Here is an 8,017-nt window from a genome sequence, read left to right as displayed (position 1 = left end):
GGGAGCGTCAAACCTATTTCCCCTCTGAATCACCTTTTTAACCAATGATTTAAGGAGGAGAACACTTGTGTAGGAGTCCAGAAGCACAAATGAGAGGTTCCAGAACACAGGTGGAGTGACATAACCGAAGGCATTGATGTATTAAAGAAAGTAAGGAGAATTTTACTCTCCTGCATCACCCCTCTCTCAAAGGGGCACAGCACTGGCATCTCTGGGATCTTTTCAGAAGGAGAATTACAGTCCCACCCCCGAAGTGCTCAGTCAGAGCCTGTAGGTCATTAAGATTGAACCATAAGAACTAGATAACACATATCTGCTAAATTCCCTTAATTCAGTCAAGAAACTTAATATTTATGTTTGCTGATAATTAATCTTTATGAAATCAATGTGCTAGTGACATTGATTTAGTACAATCAGGTACAGATGGACATGGCTAGACAATCGAGACTCTCTAATTTTAGAAATGCACCTATCTCATTCCCGGAGACATCACAGCCATGGATCCATGATTCTTCCCAATGAAAAGCAATTGCTTCTTAGGCTTAAAGACTCAATGGCTCATGCCCAGCAAAAAAAAAATTAAGTGTTTTTAAAGTCCAGATCTGTCTATGTCAGTGAGGACATTTAAAGCAAATTAGACTAGCAGGATATTTTTGCACTAAAGGGGTGGCTATATGGATTATGAAGGGTCATTTGCCCAAATTGGAATGAGATTATATTTCTACTGTCCTTAGGAAAATCAGAGGTAAACATCCCTGCATTTGATCATTAAGAGATATGAATCGATGCACACTAGAGTCCCTTTAACGAACTCAGATCTCCATCAACAAGAGCAATGTCTGGCTTTATCATGACTTTCATTAGCCAGGGCTAGTTAAGACGAGTTGGGAATGGTAAGGACTCACTAGCCGAGGTGATCAAAAGAACCTAAAATATGTAGCCATTTCCCTGGAGGAAGTCTGAGGATGGGCATCAAGAATTTAGCTATCATAGCCTGAAAATTGGTAAGTCTCCTCATGTGCTGGGAAAACACTGCATCAGATGGATACCTGCTGGGTCTTGTAAAAGAGACCATGTGCCAACACAAGATGTACAGCTAGGATAAGAATAGAAAGATTCAGGATCAGAATACTGGTAATGTGTCCATGACTTCTTGCTGCATTCAGCAAAGCTTACGAGAGGGATGTACTCAGAAGAGAGCCAGCCAGACAATTCTTAGAGTTTGTCTTATCCCGTCACTAAGAAATAGGCAAATCAATGGGCAAGGAGCACTTACAATAACAGAGAATTACTGCATGGCAGGGAAAATCGTGAAACTCAAGGAAGTTTCTGAGAAACTAGAGGAGGACAACGAGTACAGGGCCATGGAAGTCCCCTCATTCTTTAGCTGTCAGTCGCACATCTCTCACATACACAAGGACAACCATGTGACTGCAAGAGTAATCATTTATTGACTTGGTAGAGGAAGCTCTTATTCATGGTAGAGTTCTCCTGGGTTAGGCACAGAGAGTCTGAAATTTGGAGAAAATCATTGATTCTTGGTTAGTGGTTGAGTCTTTCTAGACAGTTAGAGAAGATGCAGAGCTAATGCCTTCATTGCAATTGCAGTAGCAATCAAGTCACATAACTTGTCACAAGCTGATGAGGAGATGATGGAATGGAAGATCCAGGAGCCCAGGTGAGGAGGTTTTCACTCAGCACTAAATAAGCAGATAAGAAAGAGAACACAGAAGGTCATGAAATACTTCCTGGATTGCACTGAGGACAAAGAGAATTTCTATTCCATGGAAAAATGCAAAAGAGATTGATAACGTGCATTCTAACCTATGTTTCATGCCAGAAAGGTGGAAAGAGGGCATGAGTCAATGACCATTTTGTTCTTTTGCTGATCCCACCTGAACCTTCCCTCGACTGGGTTATGCAAAAGAAAGAGGAATCGGTGAAGGGTTGTAGGCTTCTTTCTGCCATCTTCGGTGTGAGAAGTTTGAAGAATTTTTGATAAATTGAGGAAAACTGACCAAAACCATAGCTGCCTTTCATTAAATACTTAATACTTACATTATGCGAGCCACCATTGCTAGAACCTTCCCACACGTTGTTTGAGTGAAGCCCCACAACAAATGTGAGGTAGACAACAGATGAGGAAACTGATTCTATCTTTTAAGTTGAAAGATATCAAAAGGTCACACGGCTCTATTCCCAGATTAGAAGTTAAGGATGTGCAGAGATCAAAGACAGATATTTTTATCTGAAATTGGAGAGTGAGATGGCCTTCTGGGCTTGGCAGATTAACCACAAACAGAAATGTATTTGAGTTTCATACACACATTTCACATATTAAGTCTTATTAATTTTTGCACATTAACAATTACTGAGCCCTTTTCACTAGGTTTACTTCCACACAGTAACCGTAAGGTAGACATCATTCTTTTCCTTTTAATTACTTAGTTCATTTTCTCTAAAGATCATGGAAAGGGTGGGTTCTGAAACCAAAAGATCAAACTCTATGTTTCAAAATGCCCCCACAAACTGTTTAACAAATTATATATAACATTAAAAAAATAGATATAAACACCTAATGTATTAGATGGCAGCAATCCCTGGGACCACCCCCTCTCCATTAGACATCACTAACCTGGAGTCCTGGTCCACGTGGTTTCCTCTGGCCAAGAGACAGCGATCTGCAGAAGTAGAGGAGAGCACATTCAAACAGCAACCCAGGCTGATTTCCCAGACAGAAACCATACGATTTTTGACGTTAGGACAAAGGCTGATTAGAGGCTTTATCTTATCTTGGATTTCTAACATCAACATTATGAACATTTAGAAAGAGTAATCCAGAAATAGCTAACTTACCAGTTTTGGTCAGGTCGAGTATGTTTTCCTTGGGAATTCCATGTTTTCTGCAAAATTTCTCAAAGTGTTCTTTGAGTGCCGGATGTACATCTGGTTTTCGAGCTATAGGAAGAGTGTCAGTAACTGTTGTATCCTTTACATTGGACACTGTGGTTCCTGATAGCAGGGTGGGGTCTTCAGATGAGCCGGGAAATGAAGGGCAGTGATGGGTGCTTAGGCAGAAGTCTTGGAAATGGGTATGATTGTTCAAATTTGAAATCTTGATAATGAGAGATTTCATCATCATCCCATCACTGAGCCTGAAGGGTCAATCATGGTGAACATCTCTCTCCAGAGAAGAGAGCAATCAGAATAAGGCTGAGAGGATTACTTTGTCTCTGTTTTCATTCCCCTTCTCCCAGCCCTGCCTCCCCACCCTCTAGGTGAGGGTTAGCTTGAAGTACACTACCGTAGAGTTCGATCAGTTGGATTTCTTTGTCATTGCTGTTAATCACATTATAAAAAATTGCATAGGTATTATAAACTGCTTCCGCTATGTGAAATGTAACGACTCCATGATCTGTGGAGGAGATAGGAACACAGTTCAGAACTACTTTGGTCCGTGGGAAGCAAATGAAGCTCTTTACATATTCTCTCTCATGAAATAAAATCAAGTGCATGTCCTGAAAGAGATAAAGAATGATATTTAAGACCTTCCATTTGCATATCCATAGGCTTCTTTGGGTGACTTCAAAAGTGAGAAAGGACAACTAGTGGTACATTGATTACTAGGTATGGAAAGATTCAGCTGAGCAGCAACTTACCCTGTATCATTCTCCGTGAAACTTACCTACCTTCCTTAGCCATCCCTATCAACCATGTGTCTCTATCATGTCTTTCAGCTTCACTGGCATTATATATCCAGCAATCCATTTGAGCAATATGCTGTGAGAATGTCCACCAGACACCATCGGAATGTAGGCAGAGAATGAGCAGCTATCCTCAAATTTAATTAATTAATTTATTATTTTTCTTTTTTTGGAAAATTTTCTTTTGTTACAGATGGTACTTATGATAAAATTGCCATCTTTATCTGACAGTATTATGTGCCAGGCATTGGCTTTCACACACAAAGAATTCCCGAATTGAGTTACTGGCTATTAGTTGGCCCAAATTATATTACCTAAATAAATGTTGATCAGGAATTGACCAAGATCCTAAAGATATTAGGGTTTAATAAATCACTTGTGGTTGGGAGTAAGAGTCTGAAAGACTTTTTTAATGTACACTTACAGAAAGTAATATATTCACCATCCTTTTCTGTTTTGTCACAAATCACAGAACGTTCAGTACACTCCCCATTTTCTCTGTAAAACAGAACAAGTTGATGCCCAAGAGATATTGTTGAGTCTGGTTCCTCACATTCTAGCTGTCTCTTGGGTGTCAGATTCCACTTCACTGCTGATCATTTTTGGTAGACATTTGAAAGAACTTTTATTTACTTATTTCAGTTAATTTGACACTTTAAGCATGATTCAGCTACTGAATCACTATTACTCTACCATTATTTCCTATAATCACTAGTACAACGGCTACTTGTCTAGATAATTAGCTGAGTGCTCACATGTGTCTACCTCTCAGATAAGGGCATTACAGACATTGCCTCACTGACTCTCCCAACCATCATGACAGAATTATAATCATTCTCATCTATCCAGAGGATAATTAAGGTAGAAAGAGATTAATCTTCTTCATCACATAGTTAGTAAGAGATATATTCAAGAGATAGATAACCTGTAGCTTCCCAATCCTATGCTTTTACTTTATGCTTTATTGCCACATTAGTTATGATTCTGAAAACTCTCACCCTTTTGAATCCTCTACTCCCATTTTCATTTATTCCTGTCAGCAACTCTTACGTTTGAATCCGGAAAAGCCTCTGGATCATCGTCCTAAATCAATGTTAGGTGAGTGACTCTGATTTTGGATACAGACCCACAATAATCGTGCACAAGTATACATAAGTGTGTGTGTGTGTGTGTGTGTGTGTGTGTGTGTAGGTCTAAGACCATAGGAAGGCTACTGGTATTTTTTTCCTGTAAAGGGCACACTTACTTTACAAAAATTGTATATGACAGAGAAGAGTTGTCCAAGAGTTTGAGGTATTCCACTGAAATCCTGAAGTTACCATTTTTTTCTATAGTTTCCTTATCATCTGAGGCCTCGAGAATTGAAAACCAATTTCCTGATATCTGCAATAAATCAATAAATGATTGGGTCAGAAAAGTAGAAGTAACACCACATAAATACTTACCTCCTTCAACTCTGGTCTGTAGGCCAAGACACCTACAGATTATGTGAACATGGAATTGAAATGCAGGTCGAGTGACAACACACGGAAAACTCTTTCCACTATTCCTTCTGGGTAATGGAGGTCCCTGTGGGTTTCCTTTTTATCACATGGTACAATTGCTCTTAGTCCAAAGTCTGGAACCGCCCCCTTGTCTACTATACCAAAAGAACTCCTGCCTTCCAGTGAAACTGCCTTGCCCGAGAAGCCTCGAAACCTCCCCCCGAAAATCCAAAGTCACTATTATTTACTGACTCTACCTTCGGAACATCAAAGTTCTTTGTCACAACTTCCGCATGCGCGCACACGAGTGTGAGCCCCAGACACAGCAACAGCAGCTTCATCATGGCAGGGGACGGGAGTGACTGGCTCCACTCCCCAGCTCCTCTGTCTTTATATTCATTCTGGGTCCAGTTGTTTTGTCTGCTGGGCACTACGTTTCATCTTCCCACTTCAAGAGATTGGCTGTATTCACTGGTGTCAGGCCAAGATTGTTCCTGCCCTTTTGATACTTGTCAACCTCAACTCCATCAGATCTAATTAGTGACCTTAAAGTTTTCAAAACATGTACTCAAGAAAAACAGTGGATGCCATAAAGGGCCACCTGACTTTTGATCAGAAAGCCAATTACGTGTGGCAGAAATGGAGTTGAACTGGGACGTAGAATACGTAAGGCACCTGTGTTTCGCCTCTTACACGGGATGGACAATTGGGTGACTGACTCTGTGATAACTACCCTTAGAACAAAGATACTGTCTCTATCAAAAACGTTAGCACTTATCACAAAGTATTCAAGTAGATGAAGGTACGGTCAGTAAATTAATGTCCTGATAGTATGGTGTCTGGCATAGAGCACATTTTACGTTCTTGGACTTATTCTCTGAATTCAACCGCTGCTGCCTTTTCGTCTCCCTCGATGAATGAACAAAACTTTAGTCATTACGAGTACCTCGCCATACACCAAAGACACACAAGAGACATGGAGAAGTGGAAGATGTCATTCCTTCCTTCAAACACCATTCAGAGAAGGTAGGGAAATGCTCTCAGTACACCCAGGCAAGCTTGATTCGCCAAGCATGTGGAGCATCCTAACTGAGTGGGACCAAGTCCAGACCATGGTAGGTCACAATACGTGATGCTCGGGAGGTGGCATCAGGTAAGAGCCCTCAAGAACTAGGGCTTTGGAGTCAGGTACACCTCACCTTCATGCCTCACTCTCCCATTTTGAAGACACGAGGACAGATTTTATTTCCTCCAGCCTCATGTTTCTTCATATGAGATCATTGGTCCTACCCCTGGATTGCTGTAGGGATTCATGGGAAGAGGTGTGGACAAAGCTCACTTAACATCTGACCCGTGTTGGATTGGTCGGTTCACAGAATAATGCCGGGGGATGGTGAACATGGGAAAGGTCTCGAATGTTAGGGTGAGTGTGGAGATGTGCAGAGAATGTGGGAAGAAGATTGCTGGTGAGAAGGGTGTCGTGAATTAGGTCCCTGTGTCCCCAGTTTGGGCTGGTTAAAAGCTATGTGTTATTTCGCCACATACTAATGGTCTTGTTTTGCACCCCAAGTAACAGGGAACTGGTGTCAGGAGAGGAACTATGCACAAGGCTGTGAACCTAGACTTTGAGGCATTCTATGTGTGGCCTGCATTATAAATACATTCCAGCCCCTTATATGATCGTTCCTAGGTCATGCTTTACCGATATTCAGTCACAGTATTTCTAGGTCTACATTAATTTAGCCATCATGAGCTGGATGTAGGTTGTCCTGCTTCAGAGACAGAGGAACCGAGCTTGATAAATCGTGGCAAAGGTTGTGTGCAGTCTATGAGCAGTGAAGTTTGCAAGATGAACCCCATTCTTCCTGGCTATGATATTGTAGAGCTACACTGCTATACACTCCATCTCTATCTCATCTAACAAGCACTCCTAACTCTACACTCATGTAGAGTGCCAGATTGTAACTTTCTGGTTCTAAGCACTCCTGCAGTGTGCAAAAACAGAAAACCGGAAATTAGACATTTTCCACAGAATGTTTTCACTGACTTTGTGTTTTTTAATGTCAAAAATTTTATGCACATTTGTGTTGCTTGATGTAAGATTTGGGGCAGTTCCACCTCTATGTACTATTCCTTAGTTCCCTTCTTTATTTCAAATACTTAAGAGGCTGTGAAAGTGTTATTTCCAGGACATTTGAGATTTCCTCCTTGGCATATGATGTCGGTTTTGCTTAAGAAAACTGAAAAAATGCTCTCCAGGTTTGGATATTTCCTACCTTGACAGATACGACAGAGCCATTCCTCTAAAACGTACAACCGAGAGAAAGGTAAATATATCCATATGGGAGTACTCCACGAATGATCACGAAAACTCTATATGTAATAGAAGAGAACTAGGACCAGGTAAAATGTCCATCAACAGAAAGGAGGAAAAGGAGTAAACATTCGGTGGTATATCCGTTCATTAGAAGGTGAGGAACGGTAAAAAGGAACAGAGTATAGGTAAACACAACATGAATGGATCTCAAAAGAATTATGCTGAGTGAAAATAGCCGGAAAAACGACAAAATACAAGACATACTGATGACTGAGTTCGTATAAATCTCTCCAAAATGCACACTCTACAGACAGGAAGGGGATCAGATGTGTCCTAGGGCTTGAGTGGCACTGTGAGTGGGGGGATTCCGGAGGCACAGGGAGAGCTGTCAAGGATCATGGCTAAACACTACTCTGACTGTGGCCATAGGTTCCTGGGAACCTCCCTGTAATAACTCATTTAATTTTATACTTTCAGATGGACACCGATGGTCAATTATACCTCAAAAAGCT

At 41.0% G+C, this 8,017-nt stretch overlaps 1 pseudogene; it reads right to left on the bottom strand.

Moving 5' to 3' along the window:
* Window positions 1-1,037: 1,037 nt before the first annotated feature.
* On the bottom strand, window positions 1,038-5,529 carry LOC118614991 (annotated as a pseudogene).
* Between the last annotated feature and the right edge of the window lie 2,488 nt (window positions 5,530-8,017).

The sequence above is a fragment of the Rousettus aegyptiacus genome, unplaced genomic scaffold (assembly GCF_014176215.1).
Source record: "Rousettus aegyptiacus isolate mRouAeg1 unplaced genomic scaffold, mRouAeg1.p scaffold_m13_p_3, whole genome shotgun sequence".
Lineage (NCBI taxonomy): Eukaryota > Metazoa > Chordata > Mammalia > Chiroptera > Pteropodidae > Rousettus > Rousettus aegyptiacus.
This window is presented reverse-complemented; position numbering and strand designations above follow the sequence as displayed.